Raw genomic sequence first — 23,588 nt, forward strand, 5'->3', positions numbered from 1 at the left:
TCTTACAAGTGACCTCTGTTACCAGGCACAAATGTGCCAAATGAGGCATTATGAAATAATGCAGGATAGGAAGGGTCATTCCAATAGTTTGCCCATTACCCTGAGTTCTGGGAGATGCAAATTAACTATTCAGTCCTGCTACTGATTTTCTGCCTTCTTTGTAGTGGACGTCTGTCTCAATTAACTTTAGACGATCTCTGTTTAGACATCTGGTCTAAAAGTTATGTATCTAGTTTTGACTGGTTACCAAGATGTTCTGAAGGTGGTGGAGATAGGCACCATCCTAAAATGTGTACCTAAATTAGGTAAGATAAATAGGCCTCCTGGTGGTATGTGTTTATATTTCTTGAGAAATACCAGATTATTATTTTAGACTAGACTCTTAACTTCGTGATGGTAGAAAGGAGCAGAAATGAATCCAGGGCTTGTAGTCTCTCTGTGCCTCTTTTCACAGACTGTACAAGTCATTAATGATTATCTGCTGTTTCACAGGATGTTGTGGTTGGTAAAGATGAAAGTGCCCAGAGATTTTATAAGTAACTAAGTTATGCAAAAGGGAAATGTGACCCTGTGTAGGCAGAGGTGACCTAAATGAAGTGACAGTGGCTTCTTTTGATGGTAAATCAAAAAAAGAGAACTTTTATCCTCTTCCTAAACAGCTAGCTTTATAAAATTTAGAAAACCAAAAGCATAAGCAGTTTTTTTGCCAATCTTGGCTCCATTTTCTGCTTCTCTACACTTGGAATCTTTCATAGATATATGTATTTCTGTGTGTGCACTGTCTGATCACAAATCCTGTGCCTCACGTACTGGGTGTGGATTAATTCCTTTTTTTTCTTTTTTTTCTTCTGTTTCTCTTCTTTTTTGATTTGAATGCTTGTTTGGGGGACTAAGAGGGTAAATTTCAACAGCATAGTCTCTTGATTCTCTGATGGGTGTTTAAGGTGCAGACAGACTCTAGCTATCACTTTCTTTCATTTCTCATTTTCTTTCTGTTCTTCTGCACAGGCATGTGGAAGGCTCTGAGGAGCTCTACGCAGATTTTTGGATTGCTTTGCCCAGGACCTCTAGCTGTTTTTTGGGCCTTTGGGTCATCTTTCAGGCAGAAAGAGGGTAGCAATTGTTTTCATGGTTGGAGGAGTCATTGTATATCAATAGAATAGACTATTAGGCAAAAGTGCCACATGCTTCCAAACCTTTTGCGATCTCACAGCCTGGTCTTCTGCAGTTCGTGAAAAAAACGCTATTGTCTGTCTTTCTTGGGGGAACATGGTCAAGTTCATTAGGCCTAGCCATCAGGGAGCTGGGCATCTGCCTGGCTGGAGCTGGCCATGTGAGCAGACAGTGAGTTGGGCCACTGAGCACATTCTGCACAGCAATGGGAGTTGTGAGGCTCTTGGGCTTCGTCTCTTTCAGCCCATTGTGGTAGAGATGATGACATACCACCAGGTGGTTTAGCTCAGTGCCCACCACTGAGAGGAGTATGAAGGCATTACAGCATTGCCTGATGGGTTCTGACTGTGTGTTTCATGATACTTGACAGCCTGGAAAGGCTTCAAGGAAGTTGCAGTGCACGATGCCTTGAATGCCAGGTAAGACCTGCTTAGTCATAATGAGTTGGTTTTTCACTAGATCAGGTTCACGTTGGTTTAGCAGCAACTGACCCACCAGAGTCAGATGCTATATTCACTCACACCTCTGAGGCACTATTTGACAACAAATTACCAGTCTGGAGAAAACCTCTGTTTCTTTTAGTGTGAGATCCAGTGTGGAACGATGAATGGGTTTTTGCTTGCCTTATCCTGCTCTACTTTCATCACAAAAATTATTTCGTAAAAATTTCCTGACCGATTGTAGAAGCCACCCAAGGACTCAGACTTCTGTATTTGCACAGCTCTAACCCCAGCAAAACATGATTCAAGATAATAAAAACTACTGAAAATATTTTCCCACTCCTTTGTGCCTATGCTTATTGAAGAAACTGGAGAACGAAGTTACGACTTAAGTGCTTTTCCACAGAAACCTGCTACGCTGACTTTCAGTTGGGATGCAAACATGTCACTTCCCACCAGGCAGTTTGCACATTGTGCTGTCCTTGATCCCTATAGCAGTACTGCCTGCCTTCCTCACTGTGAACAGGAGATGTGACTCTTCTCATTTACTCTGAAGTACGTTCCTGGTGGCACATCTCCACCATGTGCTGTGTGATGAGAAGGGAAGAGCTTTTTTCCCTACGAGGTGCACATGACGCTTGTGTTTCAAGAGCTGCCTTTAAAGAGGCTGGCAGATGTTGAGGCACTCGCACAGCTGGGGTTGTTTTGAAGCTGTGTGTAGTGCACGTGAGACCTTTTTCGGGTGTCTTACTGTTAGATGTTTTGCACTTCATTTTCCCCTAGAGAACTCCCCGTTACAAAACAAAACCCTATGGCACACCAGGTGAGTTGGCAATCCGGTGTGTGTTGAAGGAAGCCCTATGTTTTTTCACTCCTTCCCCTTTGCACCTCAGTCAAAGTCACACACTAATGTACATTAACAGCCACCTTTTGTCATTAAATTTGTAGATTATGACCTGGTCTGATCTCAGACAGTGTACCTGTACCCCCACTATGTTTACCTGTTTCACTCTGTTTTGTTATAACAGTGCTGAGTCTTTATCTGGGGCAGAGAGCTGGTAAATGTGAACTCTGAGCCCTGAGATAGCCTCCTGTTTCTCTGACTGAATGCTCAAAGATCTCACATTTTGGCATCTGGCCACAGATTGAAACCCTCTGTGGCCTGCCATGACCCTGTAATTGCATAAATCAGCCCTAGAATTTGGCTTCTGATCATAATTTTTTGTGTTATTGTGTATTGTATTCCTAATGCAGTGATGTATAAGGAGACGAGTTTCTAAAAGATAATTTAGGTCAAGCTGAAAAGAAATTGCTGTTAAATAACATTGATTTTGTTTTATATAACCAGGACTCTTTTTGAAGTCCTTCTTTAAATATTTAGTGACCCTTTTTCCTCTTTAACTCAAGGGTCAGTGTCTCGTACTGGCCAATGTTGTGGGTTCCTGTGCCAGCATACAGAGGTTGCCAATTGTTTCTTTTCATCTTACCAGCCTTGGCTTTCCACCATGTCTGTAAGCAGTGCTTGACTATTGTATCCAGATGATGGTCCAGCTCCCTGCAGCTAGACACTGCTCACTGACTTCCTCTAACAAGCTTTGCTGGCTGGGATACTCTTAAGCCCTTCTTGCATTGTTTGGGATAGGTCAGAGAAAGGCCATGTGTTAGCATAGTTTTTGTTTTCCTGACTTTAAATCCCTTCCTAGTCAGAACAACTGCATCTAGAAAAGAGTGGAAGATCAGTCATGTGTCCCTGTCCTGTTGTGTCATGTGCCCCTGCTCCCTTTTTTTTGTGTCCTGAGATGTCCACTTTATCATCATGGCTCATTCTGTTTGTAACACATTACATCTGCAGAGGTGAAGACATGCGCTGCTGAAGTCATAGCCTTTTTAGTCGTGGGCAGTTTTGATATGTCCTTGAGCTGGATTCAAACAGTTCTGTGAAAAGCAGAACTAATGAAACCTGATTTGCACTTTTTTTTCCTATATGGAATTACTGAACATGTAAAAAAATCATCAGGAGTCAGATGGACAAACATTTGTCTGCGCACAAATGTACACAAAGTGTGATGCCATGAGATTTGTTTCCTTATGAAATTAGTCTAAAAATGAGTCTAGCCAGTGCCATCTCAATCTGTCTTGGGAAAAAAAAATACAGAGACTTGAACCTCTGAAGCTTTCTCGTGCTCAAGCCAGTTTGCAGCTTTTTCACAAGCTGTTATCAAATGGGAACTTTATCCCCTCTCCTCTGTTATTCTGTTAGTTTCTTTAGTCTGTGATTCCTATTTTCACTGGCTAAACCTTAAGGATTTGAGTAAAACTTTAAAATCTGTCATCTAACTCAATAATAGATATAGAAATATTTTATCCTAAATGTTCTCAATAGGATTTGCAAGTTTAAAAAAAAAAAGAAAAAGAAAAACAACAAAAACCAGCACAACACCCCAAACGAAACAAACCCTCCCAACAAAACAAATTAAAAAAACTCCCCAAAATCTTATATCAGGTACTGTAAAATTTATTTAATTGTAAGTTAAAACAGTTTCTAGGATCTGTGGTTTCAAGATGCTACATCCTGTCTCCAGTGTCAGTCATAGAAGTGAAGTGGAATACAGCTTTTGCTGTAGAGCAACCAACTTCAGTGGTCTTAATGGTCCAACATGAAAAATAGCCCAGTGTAATGATTTATTATGACATTTGGGTTTCATCTAGTTAAAATCTGCCTAGAAGCTGAGCATTACATCAGTGATATTTAATTGTATGCCAAAGAGCTTGTATGCATTAATAGGATCTGGCTTCCAAGACAAACCAGTGTTTGAAGCACCTTCTCATGATGGGCAAGGCACACCTAGGCCTTCTTCAGGAATCTCCCACACACTCCTCTAGGCCTCTCCGAGGCATTCAGGTGGCAGAGTCAGCTGCAGTCCCTCTGTGCTCTGCTCACTAATGCAGGGGGAAAGCTTTGTCCCCTTTATACAGCCACATACATATGTATGCACTGAAGTGGTGAGTGAAGGCTTTAGCCTGTCTGGACTGGCTGCAAAGCCAAAATTCACATTTGTATGTGTCAGATTTCTCCTTACTGTCACTACTTTTGATGCCACTGTGAAGTGACAGTAGAGAGGGGCAAATGGGGACAAGCAACTCTTGCAGAGAGAAGTGAAGAGAAGAAGCTGTGAGTGATTTTGGGTGGAAAATTAAATTAAACCCTAGTGAGGTTATTGGAGCGGGGACTTGTCCGAGGAGGAGGAAGGCAACCCCTCCTACTACCCTGCCCCTGACACTAGGGACTCATGTTCTCTCCCAAGGACATTTTTAGTGTGTCATGCAGAGGTGATTTTCCTTGTGAGCTTCAGTGGAAATATCAGATGAGTTGCAATGGGAAATGAATAGCCACAGAGGAGATAGGGGCTGCCTAGCCTCCCTTTGCTAAAATTGCCTGATCCTATTGAAATGTTTTATAGGGAGACAAAGCCCAGTACAGTAGACAGGACTTAATTGCATAATTCCTTTGGGAGAAATAAAAAGTGCTTCCAATGCAGGTCCAGTCCCCTAAAGGGACTGCAGATTAATGGCTGAGAAGCCTTAGCTGAACTTAATTGTTGGGAAGTCATCTCTGGTCATTCAAGGAGACAGTCCAAGTTGTTTCAGTTTTAATTGGATATGGCATTGCTTTTCCTTTCCTTTCATAACCAGCACTGAGGGCTCCTGCACTTGTAGGCTGGTTGTGTCGGTGTTTTGTGACCGACACAGATATCTGGCACTCAGACTCCAGTGTCAGTCTGTGTGGAAACATTCCTGCAGCAAAGTCATGCCAGGCTGCCTGTGCCTGCTTTACTAATGTGATCACCTCTTTTGTAGTCCAGGCGTACCCCGTGCTTTTCCTGCTGCCACATGCCAAGATCTTTTGCAGCCAGTTACGGCAGCTGGGGGTCAATTTGTGTCCTGCGTAGGCCCTTCACAAAAGAGTGTTGGAGGTTGGTTTGATGTCCTTGTTTTGGCTCAGAGGACAGTGGAGTTGAGACTTTAACCAGTGTCACCAGCTGAATGTCCCAGTGTTTTTCCACACCCCAGTGAAAAGCTTTTTCTTGGGATAGAGGAGGAGAGGTCTGAGACTAAAACTCCTTGCACTATGGAATGGCAGTACCGGTGGCTGCCCCCTTGGACAAAGGGATGCTCTGTATTCTGAAGTCTCAACATCTGCTAGGAGTAACTCGATTCATACCTATTAGGTACCTGATCAGAAGGCTTTTCCTGTCATACTTCTGGAGAGCAAAGATTGCAGTACCTCCAGCTGTGCACAAGGACTTCTCTAAATAAAGCTGACCAGGGGTGAGCAGGACATAATCTTTGCAGAGATCTTTCCTCTAACCATAGTGAATAAAGAAATAATTGTATTTTTGTAAGTGCACTTGGGATATTTTGAGGCAAGATTGAGGCAGGAGCCACCAATATTTTCTGGAATATTCACTGTAGAGAAGGCAGTAACATTCTTCTTAAATACTATATAAGCTGGAGGGAATAAACCAGTATGTCTAGCAGTTAGAAAAGAAAGCTGAAAGATACTGTGTTTTCTTACAGTGAGAGAGGAGAACTGGACAGCAGAGCTCTGTGGTCTTCATTTCTGCAGCCACGCTCTGTGCTCTAAATGGGATCCCCTCCAAAAGCCATGTGCTTGGCAGAACAGCATAAACAAGTGAATAAAAAATCACATAACTTGAAAATTTTGTTAAGCTAAGGTAGCAGCAGTGTGGCTGTTTACATATCTGAATGGGAGTAGTCATTACTCAGACTGTGCATGAAGTTCATTTGTTTGCTCCGAGGAAGGGCTGTTTTCACACTAATAGTTGCTTCCATAAAAGAGCTGGAGGTGTGCTGCTCTGTTCTTGTCACTGGGGAAAGGATGTGCTGGAAAGCTAAGCCTGTAGTAGGTACTTAGTGTGAATGACAAGTTTTGCTTGCATCCTTTTAGCTTTTTTCAGTGATTAGTGAAATGGTCAGAGGCTTTTTGGAAGAAAAAAAAGTCCTGCTTAAGTTATAGAGGATATTAAATTAAACTTCTATTTTCCTTCATAGATCCTTCCTTAATTTTCTATATTCTGTTTAATATTGTCACCTTTTTCCTGGCTTTTTACAATAATGCTGAAAGTCAGAGAGCCAGCTTCTTTCTTGCCTTCTTCCCCTCTCCAAAACTAATGTTTCATTGCCTGCCCTCAGATTTTCTGGGCAAGTGACTCAACTAGGGACCAGACGTGGATGAATAAAGGCATGCTGCAGCCTGATGTTTTGTCTGGATGTGTTTGTGCTTTGCAGGGTTGTTTGTGTGGCAGTGAAAACTCTTCAGTAATGCAGTGAACATGCACACTGGAAATGTTTGCTTTCTGTAAATGAAGGGATGTATTAGTCTTTTCTGAAATAGAAGCAAAAGAGCAAGGAGATGAGCTGGATGGCTTTCCCTAGGCACGATATTGACCAGGTGACCAGATTTCTGTGGTTTTGTCAATTCTCACTGTGGAGGGGGACAATTTTAGATGAGCCAAACCAAAGATGACAACAACAGAAGCTTTGAACCATGGAGTTAAGAGAACAAAATACTCTCTAGAGGCTTAGGGGGCCAGTTTTGTTGCAAACAAACAACACACATTTTTTCCAAAGGATAGCCCGACTGGATGTGACTCAGAGGGGAACCATCCAAATTTCTGCGAAGCCCAGCTTCCTTTTAGTGTCACTGAGCCAACTGAAACCTGCTATATTTTAAAAACACTGACATGAGCACATGCATGTGCTTTGCTCACCCGTGAATATTGTAGTGTTAAAAATGGTTTTATTAAAGGAAAGCCACACCTATAATATATCGGTAAAGTTAAGGCTTGTCCAAGGTAAAGAAATTTGCATTGCTGTGATGACATCCTACAGAATTGGAAAACTCCACTGTTAAATGTGCTATTATAGTGCAAAATGGAGCTTGCAGCAGGGAGGCTGTTCCAGTGTGTTTGCCACTTGTTATGTCCTGACAGGCCTCAAGGACAAATACAAGCTGCACAGTTTAGAAAAAACATTTTTGAAACTAAACACTTCTGCAGTGAACAAAAACTCATTTAAGGAATCTAAATATGCAGGCAGCATACAAAATGCATGCAGGATTTTTGCAGCACATGTAAGAAATCCCTAAAGATCAAGCAGTATGTTGTCTCCTGGTAATGCGAGTTTCTGGAGATGTGAGCAGCTTGCTACAGCCTCTGCTGTAGCACCCCCCCCAACCCTGGCAGCAGGGCAGTTTCTCATTTCAAATCCACTAAGTCATGTCTCTTCCAAGTGCAGTGTAGATGATGCAAGCAGCGCTCAGGTAGTGCTGTGCCAAGGTACACCAGCTGTACTTCCCTGTGGCAAAGGCTCATCCATCTGCAGACAGACTGCAAGGTCTATCTGACCTTGCCCGTACATTCCCAGATCATTTTAAAGAAAATGGGAGACCTATGTGCAGATGCTTCCTCAGAGAAGGGGAGTGAAGGGACAGGTACTAACTGTTTTGTGTTGATGTGCCCTTGGAAGGTGAGGATGTGTTTGGTGAAATAGCTCAGGTGTCCCTGTCATGGAAAACTAACTTTGCCTTGTTTGAGCGCTTCCCTTGACTTCTGCCCTGAGGGGCAAAGCCAGCTATTGTGATGTCCCTGACAGAAACATACTGGTTTGTGGGGCAATGGAGTATTTGGTACCACGTACTTACTGCTGCAATAGAAACACCTCTTCAGCTTGTGCTACTACTTGTAAAACGTTTGCTTATAGGTTGAATAAACCTGGGAAACCAAAATGCTCATGGTCGGGAGAGCCTCTGATGCAGGTTATGGTAATGTGAACATCCAGCATGTGCCTTGATTTTGAGGCTGGCTGCTGGACTCTGCTTTTGCCCTGTCAGTCTTTCTGGGAGAGCCCCCAGGGGAGTCACTGATCTTGTCAAGAGTGGTTGTGATGACAGTCATGCTTCATGGCATCTGGTGGTAGGGTGAGCCTCTCATTTCACCAAGGCCAACATGTTTTTGTCAAACCAAACAACATGCAGTTGACCATTATTAAGATGAATTTGGGCTTGGAGGAGGAGCACATTACTGCAGCAGTTACCCTGAGCAGCCGAGTGCCCTGTGTTGTTGTGTTCAGACAAGGTTTACCTCACAAGAAATCACAGGTGGTTGTTTTGCACTGAGTCATAGGGGTGAACCTCAGCCAGCAGTGAGTTGCCCGTGGAGAAACTGGCCTTTCCTGCATTTGGCACTCTGTTCATTTCTAGGTAGGTGGGGTAAATATTAACCCTTAGTTTAGCCCTCTGCTGGGCTTGCATGACTGACTGGCGTCTCTCCACATGGACCTGTTGCTGCTGATGGGTATAACCACAGCCGGGGGGTGTTCCTGCCATGATTTTAGGGAGTGCTTTTGTCTCAGGACCCTCCTCATTTTTCTCTACCTGCTGGCATACAGGAAGATGTTCAGGGATTAATCTAGCCTAAAGCTGGTATTTCCACCTGCCTGCAAGGCACCCACAGTCAAGTGTGTGAATACGGGAGAACAAGAGCCTTGGTGGTTTTGCTACTCACAAAATCTCTGGAAAATGTCTGCCCTTAGGCAGTCAGACCTACACTCTTAGTGCTGAGGTTTCACTTCCAGCTAAATGGCAGTGGCTTTTAACACAGAAAGTTGAGATATTCCAACAATCTGCAAAGTACATATATGGCACTTTTTTAAAAAGAAAAGAGTAAATCATGGTAAAATAGGATGGAAAAGCTGAAAGAATGGCATAATTCCTGCAAATGCAGTAAGGTTACTAGGGAGGAAGAGGTTAGATATGTTTCCTGCTTTTGCCACTTTGATAATATGTGTACCAGGAGAAATCATCAAACTTCTTGACTCCTCTTTCCTCTGTCTTTGTAATGGGAAGGTGATATTGGCTTGGCTTTGTCAAGTGCTGTGAGTGAACTGTGGCTCATAAGTGACTTGTGGTAGCTTTCAATAATACCATGGTTACCTGTTGTTTATCCTTGTTCCTGGAAATGGATCATCTGACTCCCAATGTCTTCTGTGCTGGGTGCAGGTACAAACTCCAAGTTAAATTCAAAGTAGGTGATGACAGTGATAGGTCAAAAAGCTCTGCTTTGATATGTCCTAGGGAGCCTTCTGTTTGGCATATAGGGATTCCCAGTTCAAGTTTAAATAGGCTGCAGTCCTAAATGAAAGGGAAAATAGCACACAAGTCCTGAGTGGCACCCTTCTGTGGCTGGCCAAGTGGAGTCCTCTCTGATGGCCCATGAGCATGTGATCATTGGCTGGAGTCCACAGCAAAGCTCTTGTCCAAATCCATCCACACAAAGTCATATTCAGGTTTCTAACGGGAAACTTCATCCAGACTAAAGCACATCTCAAATAATACGGACCTCCCAAGGAACTGTCTGTCCTACATGGAAATTAATCCTGGTGTAAGATGTGAGATGTGATGTTTTACATACAGAATTGTAGTGGTGTGGCTTCTGCTATGGCTGGTTATGCTGGAATAAAGATGACCTATTGAAATGAACCAAAAAAACTATAACATACTTTTTATCAGTAAAACCATGTGTGTACTTGGGGGTGGGGATGGTACGCTTCTTAATGTATCATTATGAAATAATAATGGACTCTGTGTAGACATGGCTTAAAGAAAAAGAATTGCAGACTAACTTTTTGTCTGTACTTACTGAAGTGTCTTTTGGGTTATTAAAACCCTAGGCTATATTAAATGATTTTAAATATACAAGCTTGTTATTATGAAGCCACTTGAGATACTGTACAATGTGACTGCAGATGTATGCAAATTGGCATAATTTCCATTTGACATATGCACTGTAATTATTGAAAGCTTTTTTTCCACATTTCTTTTTTATGTCTGCTGTAGTTAATTCACTATCTCCTTTTAACATTGGCAATTATAATTATTTGCCACGAGCAAATCCTTGCTAACAAAAATCCAGTTTTCTTTAGCCTGCAGCTTTTCTTTTGATTTCATGATGAGGTACTGTTAATCAGAGAAACCAGTGCTGGCCTCTGAGTATCCAGCAGGGCAGGAAAACACTGCAGTCAGAAAAAGAAATGCATTTAATTAGCCTAAGCTGCTTTTCTAGCATCCCAACTCTGGGCCTCCTGAGTTTCCGAGTTTGTGTGAAGAGGTGCTCTGTGAGAAGATCAATCAGAGTTAGCATCTCAATAGGTCTTACAGTGAAAGCTGTCTGTGCCCGCTGTTATATTTCTCTTCACAAGTTCTTGCTCATTCTTTTTTCTAGGGGCTACATGTAGAAAATAGTGTGTATTTGGGGAAAATGGTGTTATTGAGTTGAAAAAAAAAAACCTTTCTAGGGCTGTTTTGCCTAGGAACCTGAGGAATCTGTGACTGAAAAATGCAGTGTTTGAGGGCTTTGGGCTTCTAGCTGCATACTGTTGTTCAGAAATAAAGCAATTCTTATTCCCTTGAAATGTCTTGTCCTTTTTGCCCTTCTTTTCCTTGGAGATCATTGTATTATGCAGCTTCTGAAGGGAAACACAAGTGCAAGTGCTGTCTAAGAATTACTGACCTACTTTACAGGTATTTTATTCTTCATTGAATCAGATGTACCTGCAAGAGTGTAGGTGGATAAAAACTACATTTCCTTCACCCACTATGGCACAGGTCAAGTGCAGGAGAGCTCTACTCTTTAAGTCTCTACCCCTGGAATAATACTTCAGATTCTCCTGGGGCTTCAAAGGGATGAGGTCCAAACATAGCTTTGCAGTGAACTCAGAACAGCATAAGGCAAGGTAACCTGGGCTTCACTTCTCCCACAGCAGAAGGTGGGCACAGTGAGAGGAACTACCTGTGTTAACCCATCTCTCCCATCCAGGTATCCAGTATGTACATGGTAAAACAAAGCCTGTTGTGAGTAGGTGCTCATTTTTCATTGCATGCTTATGGAGTATCTAGCACAAGAGGGTCCTGGGTTTGCAATATAAATGCATCAAAATCAGGTTTTGAGGTTGATTAAGAACACAGCAGTTTAGGCTACCATAATTGACTATATCCAGCCTAATGAACAGAACGGGGAAACATTTCAGTGTTGACCTGCTTTCCAGCAAATTTTCAATGGTGGGTAAAAGTCTCCCTTAGAGCAAGTGGAAAAGCATAGTGAAATACAAATTCAGCTGCTACTGTGCTGTAGCTGTGTCTTGTCCGGTGCACACTTAGCCAGCATGATTGTGAATGGCATTTTCCAAGAAACCCTTCAGGGAGGATTAGTTTGCAGATTGACTGCAGACAAGACAATCTGGCATCCAGGCAGATTGCACCTGAGGAGTTATGGCCATCTGAGTCAGCTGGTTGGGCTGCTGCTGAGTCGTTGGCTCTTGTGTAAGCTCTGCAGTCTGGGGAGTAATTCATCAAACTTCCATCTTTCTTATGGAGCAAGAGTTGGAGCCAGGGAAGCGCGATGTCAGCGTCTCACATAGTTAGAATTGCTGATTCACTTCATTCATGCTTGCTGCTGCTTTTCAGAATGGGTTTATGGCTTCTCTTTAGCGGCACTTAGCTCTCACTGACAGGAATATAAAATACTACCCAGGAAAGTACACTGATTTTAAGACTACTGCCTTGAGGGGGGGGTTATAATTTATTTAGAAGTTTCTCTAAGAACCTGAGAATTATGAAATACTGTTGGATGAGAAGTTAACGAAAGTACAGTTAGATTAAACCACAGTTTGCTTGTCATCTGTTCACTCTTGTTCCATTGACTGTGTGGCTTGAAGAGCCAGACAAATGGCCAGTGTGACTACTTTAATTCATAGGATTACAGCCGAGGTAAATTTTACTTGAAGCCTGCTAAGACCTGATGCCAACTCCCTGGAAAACTCCGTTATGAAAATTCTTATTAACTTAAAAATGGGACTGGGGCTGGACTGAAGGAACCAGACCCAATTATGCCTAGGATAGAGTTGTGCTACTCAACATCAACTTGGAGAAGTGGGGGTCCTCTATAAGGACGTATTTTGGGTTGACAGCATCCCAACAAAGGGATTTCATTATGATAGGGTTTTAATTCAACTGGCTTTATTTTTCTTATATGGGCCAAGCTAACTTATTTTATTCACCTCTCTGTTCTGCAGTCCTGATCCTTGATGTTCTTGGCAAGAAGTAAAAACTATCCCTGGTCTGAGCCGAGGACTTAGATTGTGAAAAGGAAATGAGAAGCCATGAAGAATCCAAGCCGTGATCTCATCTGTAAATAGCCTTAGGCAAACTTTGATGACCTAGGCAGGTGGAAGAATACTGTCCTGCAGATTCACTGTTGTGTATGTGGTTTTGTAGTCTCCCATATCCTGGTGAAATGGCACAACAGAAACGAACAGATAGAAAAGGCATCCTTAAGTCCCTTAGGTGAGGTTGGAAGGTTGGTCCAACTGCCCTGTTTCATCGTGACACCTCTTGCATCACAACTTTTCCTCTCTGCTGCAGCCTTTCCTGAGAGCAGAGCACTCATGCCAGCCTCTCTAGCAGTGCTGCTGATGCCGCTCAGTGATCAGAGAGAGGACCTGATGACACACTGAACATGAAACCACTGAGAGAATGTTCTCTCCAAGATGCATTGTGCAACTCAGTATTCGTGTATCCCTGGACAACACGCTGGAAGATCTGGTCCCACTGCTAGGCGCAGCCTTATGGGCTCTACTAGGGTTTGCCTAGTAATTATAAATTGACATTTCCAACTTTTGCAGGTGTATATGTGAAAGAAAAGATGTGATTTACGGTGTGAGCCTGTACATACAGGTGCACGCAGGGGACACCTGGAGTGTGCGTACACTCACTGCTTAATGAAAGGAATGGCACTGCTCACCACTATCTGCCATGTACTTGTGTTTGTGTATGTGAAAGGGACTCTCTTTCACGTTCCTTTGCACGTGTGTGTCTGTCTACGTGCTTATATACTAAAATCAGAAGTGTGTGTGTGTGGTACCAGTCTTCAAATGAGTCCAGTTTTGTTAGTGCACCTCAGTCTGCAGTTGGGTGCTTTGGTGTCCGTAGTCAGTACAGTATTTGGGAATATGAGTAATGATCTTAGAATTTATTTTAACCACTTGTATCAGAAAATTAGGTCAAATGCATTCTCCATTCATCCAGCACTGCAGGGCTGACACACATTTTCTTCAGCACTACAATCCTTCAGACTTCACTGGGCAGGAAAGGAAGTAGAAATACCCCAGATGAAAATACTGCGGAGAAATAAGGTCAGGAAAAGTGTTTGCAAGGTTAAGTAGGTAGCAAAGCTGATGCTTCATTTAATCATTGCATATAAAGGGTCGTACTAGAAACTGCAGTGCTTCTCCTGCAAACAGATAGCATCGCTGAATGTTTGCTGAATAATAACAATCCTGAAGTATAAAGTGCAGGGAGACTACAGGGTTTGCTGCTCTGCAGGATGATGCCATGTGAGATATAGATAGGGATCTGACACTGCTACTTGTAGTGTCAGAAGGGGTTTTTTTTAAGACTTCAGTTTCCTGTCACTTTCCCTGTCACTTGACTGGTGAGATGTAATTTTTCAATGTTTATAAAGCTTCATGAATCCTGTACAAATCAGCCAAAATAATGGCTGCATTAATTACTCACCAGCAGTAGTCTGATGTTTATCTTTTGTCAGTGTTTTATTTACTATCAGATTACAACTTGCTAGGTTTAATGGGGTAGAAAGGGTAGGCAAGAGAAACATAAAGAAAATTAACTCTAATTATCAGTCATAAATTTCTCTGGCTCAGTAAGTGTAAACAAGTCCGTGATGGAAGAGCAAGCTGAAAGAAAATTGAACTGCCTGATTTCCTGATCCTCCCAAAACCTCTACTATATCTAGGCATTTAGTTGTTGTCAGGTAACACAAAAAGAAACATATTTAAATACAGATAATAATACCTCCAGGGAATAGAGATTGACCCTAGGCTGTGATCGTCCTGTGATTTTTTTACTGAGGAAAAGAAAGGTATTATAATATACTGGACTGATGGCATGCATTTTGCTCCAGAAGTTGAATAAAGGGAATGAGAGTAATGGGAACAAATAAAGGGCCAAACACAGATTTTCACTGAGTTTTTTATTTAGTTCTAAAGCAATTAAAATCCCCTTGAAATTAATGTTTGCTTGAATAAGGTCTAAGTAGACTGTTTTTCTTTTTTCGGTTTATTTGTCTACATAGAACTAGTATTTTGATTTTTTTTTTCTTGTATGGGGAAGTACTCAGCAGGGATGTGATCATACTGTTTTGATGGGAATTTGAAGATATAAACATTTAATAGAAATTTGGAAAAATGGGTGTGTCCCATTTACTTTTTCCCAAGCACATATGAGAGCATGGAAAGCATCCAAGTAGGGATCAGGGAATGTAAGTCTGAACGTGTTTCAGATGCCTGACCAGATAATCTCAAGCTGAGACCTCTGAAGCATTTCCTTGTGGTGTGCAAGTAGCTGGTTTGCCAGGGTGTATTTGCACCTTCTCTAGATTTCCCAGCAGTTAAATATTTTTAAGTAGTTAAAAAATTACTAAGTGCTTCATTTATTTCAGTCTCCAGTGCTGTTATTTGTGTAAGTGCCTATGGAGAAGAGGTGAGAATGACATGCCAGGTGGGCTATAAACCAAGCATCAAGCTGTAACCCATGTTAGGAAAGGGCCAGAGAATTTTACTTTGCCTTGCAAAATGCTGGCATACGGAGTAACACAAATCTTGACTGCTTTCCTTGCTCTCAAGCACATTTTCCACGGATTCAGTGATGCAGAAACTTTACACTGCCAAATCAAAGGCCCCAGCTAGCCAGACTAACAGAATAAGCAATCAAAATTTTATATGGACTTACTAGAAAAGTTACCTTCAAGTCAGCACATACGGTCTTTGCAAATGAGGTCATATATCAGAGAATCACTGAATATCTCAAGATGAAAGGGACCCATAAGGATCATCGAGTCCAACTCCCTGCTCACTGCAGGACTACCTAAAACTTTTCTGTGAAGCAACTGTGAGTCCAATGTCAAGCAAAAAAGGACTGGATCTATTCCAGATGCCATGAATACTGCTACAGCAACACTTAACACCTACTGTAACATATGCACAGACATGACCCCAGTCCATAACCCTAACGATTACCTCCATGCAAATAGAAGTTAGCAACAGTATTAATACATAATGAAAATTGATATCATCATTAGAGTCTTCTCTCATTCTGGTGAACCCTCCTGGCTCTGCTTAGGTGACACTTACTTTCCTGCAGGCATCATTATAATCTCTTTGGAGTCAGCAGGGGTATTTTCCCAGCCTAGGTACCACACCTCAGGAGCTATCTCCAAAGAACCCAGCATCTTTTTTTATTCCAAGACAAACTGGTTCCTTGTTTTTCCGTTTGAGTGGTTTTACAAACTGCTAACTCAGCTGAAATCACTGCTGTGAGCTCACAGTTTGGTTAACCTTCTTACCTGTTTAGCCTGATTGCAGTTCTGGCACTGTTTGCCTCAGCTACACGTGTCTCTGTAGCTAAGTGACACCTGAACTGCTGGTGGAGATGGTGCTCATATGCCACCAGCAATAAGGTGTCTTTGCAGGGTTTCTTCTCATCATGCAGGTAGTCACTTGAGTGAAGTTTGGTTTAGCCTATGATTACAGGGCAACCAAGACAGAGGCACTCACAAACAGCTTTTTTTTTCAGTGTATTTGAATGTTTTGAGTTTTGTTTTCAAAGGATTTGTGTGAAAAAAAGGTTACGTCAGTGAGGATAAACCAGCCTAAAAACTGGAATCATGGTGTGATGCACCAGAGCCAGAAAAAGGTGTGTGAACCGAGAACCTGGCTCTGGAGGTGGCATGTACAGTTTGAGCATGTGTGTGTTTACTGTATAGGATTTTTCATTTAATATTTGTGAAGTGCAGGTCATCTCAGTTGACTGTAAAATGTAAGAGTACTTGTGGTCTTTTACTGCATAACGTTTAGATGCAGAGGAAGAGATGTAGGGTTTCTAAAATCTGTATAAGCCATTGATTTGCTGTGGCCAGATGAGCTGTCGCTTGTCAGCAGGGCAGTGTATTACTGCCTGTGTGCATTTGCTGTCTGTTTCAGTTGCAAAGGAAAACATGTTCCTTCAGTCACTGTTATTTTCCTTCACACTTACAGCAGACTAGGAATACACACATGGCCTGTTAATATGAATCAGATCGTGAGCTATGACTCACTATGCTATAGTAACTTGATTTTTTGCAACAGCTATGCATATCTGTGATTAACAGAGATTGTCTTGGCCAATGTTAGAGCTGTGACTAAAGCCAATCTTGTTAGGCATTCATCATCCAGATTTATTTCCTTGTCAAAAGTTTTGTTAAATAAGATTTCCTCAAAGAAACATTGTCATGCCATCAATTTTCCCTGGCAGATGTATTGATTGAAATAAATGTTTTTTTCATGCCACTCAAGGAACTGAGTGACACATTATGCACTGAATACAATAAATACAACCATTGTTTTTATTGTTATTGTAATCATTACTGTATCACAACACTGACAGCAGCAGCATCTCCTAATAGCAGAGACATCTCTGCATACTAATAAAAAAATCTCATCCTGTGTGAAAGGGTTTTCAAATCACCTGAGTGATTGCTTTTATGAGATGGCCTAAGCTTCAGTCCTCAGTCCTTCAGTTCTCATTTCCCAGAGCAGAACAACTTTTTATCAGGTTTTCTACTCTTCCTGCTAGAAATACACATATCCATATCTATTTAGACGATATTCTGAGAGATTCAAAAGCTTTTAATCACTCTGCAGTATGTGATTCACACATGCCCACATGTAACGCATCAGAAAATATTATCAGCCCCATAGAATAGCCCTGTCCTGGTATTGCCTAATGTGCCTATTGGGCAACAGCTTAATTCACACACGTTTTAACACAGATGCTTTTTCTTAATATTCCCTCCCTCTTGTCCAGTGTCTGAGTACAGAGGGGTGCTACTTTTCTCTCAAATTTATTTCTTTCTCCTCCATTGTTACTTTCTTTTGCAGAAAAGATGCTAGCAGGGCTCACAAAAAATTGAACTGAAGGAGAGCCTTTCAGGATGGGCCTCCAAATATTGGGGATGTTGCTGATACCATTAGGGGGCTGTTGCAACTCCTGGAGTGGCAGGAGCTTCTCTACATTTTTGCACCAGCCCTTTCCAGTTCCTTTCTGTTGCCTCTCCTCTCTCCTTCTTCATCTACTCAGCTACCTTCCTGCTTTTTTCTGCTGGACCCCTGCCGCTGCTTGCTCATCTGGAGTGGCTCCAAAAACACCCCTATGGCTGCCTTGGTTTCCTTGGGGAGCCCCAGGAGGGAAGTAGGACTATGGGCTAGATACAACAAGATAATGTTGTATCTTATGCAAATTCAAAAGAAAGTGATAGAAGAGAGTAGTTCAAATAGCTGTGAGGATTTCTGAGGTCATTATTATAGAGGAAAGAAAATGATTCTGGATGGATTTGCATATGGGTACACAGGTACACACCAGAATTAACTGTAAATTTTGTACAAGATAAAAACGGAAAAACATTTTCTGAAAATCCAAAGGGGCTGTAGTAGTACCATCAGATAATGTGATTAGTGTTGCAAACAGATCTCCCTGCCCAGTATGGGAGTGTGCAAAATACACAGTTCTACTGATACGCAGCTTATATCAAACATCAATTTAACTGCAGGGAATCATGGGCTGGCTTCTGGTGCCTTATGTAGTTTCTGAGACGGTTTCTGTGCCAAATCACAGAGTTAATGTATATGCAGAAGAACAAACTGCTGAATATCAGCTATTTACATGAGAGGTAATGAGTTTTGATTTAGGCCATTTGTTATTTTTTATATACTCCTAGGGAAAGGTCTTTTGTCAGTATGGCTGAAAGGACTGATTTGCAGCAGAGTAACTAAACTTGCTATTTTTTGTTTTTTGACTTGGGCACATTTATAAAGGTAGCTGAATATCTCTGCTTATTTTTTCAGTGTTATAATGCTGGGAAAATATGAACGAGATACTTCTCATTAATGTATTAAATGATACTTTTTTGCATTTGCAAACCATGTGAAACTGCATTAGGATGAAAACCGTGATCTGATTGCAACTAATAATACAGGATAGCATTGCAATATGTTTTTCAAGCTGTGAACAGGACTGAGTACCAAGGACGATTTCCCCTCTGATTCCACATAGGATCCAAAGGCAGCAATGCAACAATGGTCAGATACAAAAAGAAAAAGTCACCCTTATTTATTCATTGTGTCGGTATTAATGATGCGAATTATCACCATTTGAAATGTAATTTTGTATTAGCTTTTTTAAAAAAAATGTGTTTGAAAGAGGTACTATAATCAGATATAAGTATTATAAATCACTCACTTGAAATAACCTGATAAGCTTGCTCTTCCACCATTCCTGTGTTTTCTGAAACTCAGATTGTCCCTTGAATGTTGACAGTTCCTCTTTATTCTCAGAAATTTATTTTTCTGCCGACTAATGTAGCTTAGTCCACCAAAACCTTATTTTTCCTTTTTCTCTCCCTCATCCTGACAGAGACCAATACGTAGCGACTGCTAACTAATGAATCTTTCTGGTGCCAGTGAAGGTTTTGATTATATGCCTGCCCAGACTCCAAATAGAGCCCTTTTTGATTTTCTGGTGAATAGGAGGAGGAGAAAATACTGTACTGAGGCCTCATGTCTTGAGCTGAACAGATAGAGGACTAGTCTTACTTCATTCAGTGATGGACACTTGTTTCCTTAATTAGTTGGAGGTTTTTATGGAAAAACAATCAGAGCAGATGAGGGGAAAAAAGCTGACATTACAGGTTTCAAAATTGATGAAACCTGTGCTAGTTACAGCTGCTCTACCTTCCCTGTGCTGTGAGTCCAGGAGTTCTGCTCATTTTTAGGCTGTGCAGCACAGGGATGATACAGGGACAAAGAAACTTGGACTGCTGGTAGCTGAGGAGCTGGAGTCATCTGTAAAATGAAGGGCTGCAAATGCCAGGCATTTCAAAATCAAGACTTAAATTCTTAATGTAGCTTCTTAATATTTCCCTGCATTTATATGGAAAAAAATGTAAGTACTGCTACCCTGGACTGTATCTACTTGCCACTGACTTCTGGGCTGACCTCCAATTCACAAGGACTTCATATTTTTTAAATGAAGGCTGAGGTTTGCAAACAAATCACATACTTCCTCACAAATATAATTACTGTGAGGTGGGTGACAAGCCATTAGATCATGGTTACAATTTGACTTTTCAACATAAGCTCCTAGAGGAATCTTTGTTCAAATGGTAGCACCAATGACAGCATAGACAATCTTTTTCTATTTGCTCAACAGCTTCTCGAGAGGTGGGGTTAGGCATCTCCTTCTTCAGACAAAGTTGTTCTTAAATAACCTTCTTAAAATAAATGCAGATTGGTACCAAAGTCATTGAGGTTTGGCTTGGGGGATGCACTTTATGAGCTTTGGTAGGCTGGCCAGGATGAGCCCCCCCACCATGCCGTGCCAGGTTGGAGAAATCCCACGCCATGTCACTTACTACCTGGTTGGGCACCACTGTCTCTCTTTCTGAAGCACAGCCAAGCAAGGAGACTGGGGTGAAGGCTGTGCAGAGCCCTCAGAAAGAATTACATGAATTTAAAATATTTTTCTTCTTAATTTTATCTAAGAAGTCAAGAAATCAGTGCTCAGAAATTGCCTGACTGAGAACTGTAGCACTGTGTACCAGATTTCTTGATGCATGTGGAAAGCAGGTGGAAAGGGGTGTGTATTCTTTCATGGGATGAGATGTATTTAACTCTGTTGTTTATCAGCATGGACGAATATATTGCACTTTCTTGCTGAAGCAAGCTGACTGTACTTCCCTGCTCTTATGTAATTAATGAAGTTTTTGCTGTCTGTTGTGGTGTGATTTTCAGAGATGTGTGAAACAACAAAACACGCTGACAGAGTGACAAGTGGTAACAATTCATCCTTTCTTAGAGTCTTGTCGAAAAGTGGAGAGGATTAGACCATAACCCCAGACTAGAGGAGAAGAAGGTCTGTTCCCAGAGAAGACTCCTGCAGCACCTGCAGCCAGAGGCACCTGCCTTTTCATGAGACTGTCAGTGTTGGGAAGGGAGGTTTTCCTCACACATTGCCCTCTGCTCTGTCTGACGCTGCTTTAGAGAATGGCTCAAAGGGAAGGTGCCTTTTTTCCTTCTCCTTTTGAGAAGGGAACAGAGGAAAGAGAGCAGAAAACTGGTGTTTTGATCTGCCTGTTTCTCATTCTGGTTGCATAAACACACCAGAGTATTTCTCTAAATTAAATTAAGCAAAGCTTTTATGTTCTCTCCCTGCTTCCAGAAAGCTGGCGTGGCTGCTTGCAGATTTGCAGCTACAGAGGAGACAAAAATCTGTAGTGTGCACAGACTCGAGTGCCGAGCAGTGTCATGCTGAAAGAACTGCACAAGCTCTAATAGCATATAAAAGCTTTCTGGGCATCAAGCAAAAATCTGTTTAAATCCCTGACAGAGATGAGAGCACAGCACGTATTATCAGCATATGCACAGAGACAGAAAGGCTCTCAGAACATTTGCATTTTGGATTTGCTATAATTAGAAGGTTTCAACCTTTCCAAAAAGGTTGAAATGGTGGAAGGAGTAAGTGTAAAACTTCAGCTTTTTTCCATCCCCATACAAATATTTAGGGCTCTTCCCTTTTCTCCACCTGTGTCCCTGAGTTACACTGATCCCAGTGGCAATTTTTCTTGAATGTAAGGGATGTAAAAAGCCACAGGCTTCTCTTTCATATTAATAATCATAATCTGATCCTCAAATATTGACAATCCCAAGTATTCCCCACCCAAAACACTGAAGGACTGACCCCCACCATGCACGGCAGCGAACACACAGCAAAAAGATTGTCCCTGGGCTGCAATTCCTCATGAAAGCAGATCCTTTTCCTAGTGAGCATATGTGTAGAGCTGAGTATCTTGAGATACAGACATACCTGTGCCTGGACAGACCTCAGATAAAATGTGGCAGGTATCTGTGAGGCAGAATGATGCAAGCTGAACTGGAGCAGAAAGGATGCTCGTGGGACAGTGGTGAGCAGGTCAGATAATGATGTAGTACGTATGGGTTCTCTGAGGGGAAAATGGCTATTTTGGGAAGGTTTGACTGTAGGAAAGCTTTGCCTCACTACGATTTCCCTTATTTTGATAACTAATTTACCAGACTAAAATCTCTCTGCAAAGACTCTGGTTGATTATATTAGTGATCTGTATCAAGTGGCACAGCTGAGCTAGCAGAGGAATATAGGGCAGGTGGATGAATGCTTTCTCCAGTGTCAAACAGATTCAGCAGAAAATTATTCAGGAGCAGGAAGAGAAGTGTTATTAGGTTGAAGATGTCAGCTCAGTCACCAATAGCCATCTGTAAAGATGAGGGAGAAAAGTAAGAAGAGAAGACCATGGCCACTAAATAGAGGATTCTTGCCTAATTTAAGAGGAAAATGAGTATGTCTCTACTTACGTGGTTAAGTAGAAGGTGAGTAGGAACGAGTTGCAGAAAGGTTTTCCCTTCTTGTCTGTTAACTAGATGTGACTGCCACTTCAGTGATGACAGCCCTCCCTCCAGTTTCAACTACTCAAACAGCAGCAGACAAAGACTGGGAATAGGCAGTGTGGATAAACTGGTTATTGAATGTTTGGACTGTGACCCCCTTCTTCTTCCAGTCAGACTGTTGAATATTCATGTAAGTGGGCTCAGATAGATCAATGCCATCTGTCTGTATTTATATGACTTCATCCAAATAACTCCAAAACATGTACAATTTTATTCCCACAACGGCTCTTTAAAGCAAAAGGGATATTTTACCTATCTGAAGGGAAGAGGAATGAAAAGACAATGTGATTTAGCAAGTAGCCAGATTTATTCATCTGGACTCCATCAGGGAGAATCCAAATTCAGCTCCTTTAAGTGCCAGGCCCAGCTATAGCCAAAGGTCCTCAAGGCAGAAATCATATTTGGTGCTCTAAGGTGTTCCATAATTCGCCTAATGTTGCTCACTAAATGTAAAAAAATCTTTGTATGCAATTAAAAAGGAAAATGGAGATTTCATCACTATATATGTGTATGGGTACAGAGTGAAACTATTTGAGGAGGAGAAATCAATAATAAATGCATTATTTAGCCTGCACTGCATTTAGTTGCACACCTTGATGACCAGATAAAAGAGGACTGTCATACAAGCTTCAGTAAACAATGTGTCCATATGGACAATTCCATGAGGGAACAGATTGTCACAGCTACATTTGACCTGTTTTAGAGCAATCGTGACTCTCCCTTGGCACAGTGGATGTGCTGCTGACATTTCAGCAGAGCTGCTTCAAAAAAACAGAGTGCCATTGTCAGAATAGCGTGGCATTTTATGAGTGAAAAGCAATTTCTACTTTTTAAATCCAACAGCAAGCCCAGTACCTCTCCTTCTCTCCTCAGAGCCCCTTAAAACAGTCTGAGCAGGAGAGATGAAGGGACAAGACTGTTGAGAAGATGAAGCCAGACTTTTCAGTGTACCTACATTAAGTTACTGAATATGTCACTCATACGCTTCAGGGATTTGAATCTGAAGCTCAGATTCAGCTGACGGAAGCCCACACACAGGCAGGTTATCACAGAAGAGACGTCTGTGAGATGGTTGAGGGGGGGTGGTTGGTTTCATACCTGCTCCCAGAAGGTACCTTACTTTCTTATCTGTCCAGGCCCTCGCCTTCGAGCTATTTTTAGACATGAGTGCATTTTGAAAACAAAACGGAATACATTTTCACTGTGGTGCTCAAGAAACACTTAACATGCATTTTGGAAGCATGCCAGAATGGGTCTTTGTGCCTTTAACACCATATTGAAATGTTTTCTTCTTTCAAGGATCTTTCT

General features: G+C 41.7%; 1 protein-coding gene across 1 annotated transcript in view; it reads left to right on the plus strand.

The window, feature by feature from the left end:
* Positions 1-23,588, plus strand: part of GFOD1 (glucose-fructose oxidoreductase domain containing 1) — a 73,617-nt gene that overhangs the window by 42,198 nt on the left and 7,831 nt on the right. The window lies entirely within an intron of this gene.

The sequence above is a fragment of the Manacus candei genome, unplaced genomic scaffold (assembly GCF_025592945.1).
Source record: "Manacus candei isolate 608988 ecotype Guabito, Panama unplaced genomic scaffold, ASM2559294v1 h1tg000049l, whole genome shotgun sequence".
Lineage (NCBI taxonomy): Eukaryota > Metazoa > Chordata > Aves > Passeriformes > Pipridae > Manacus > Manacus candei.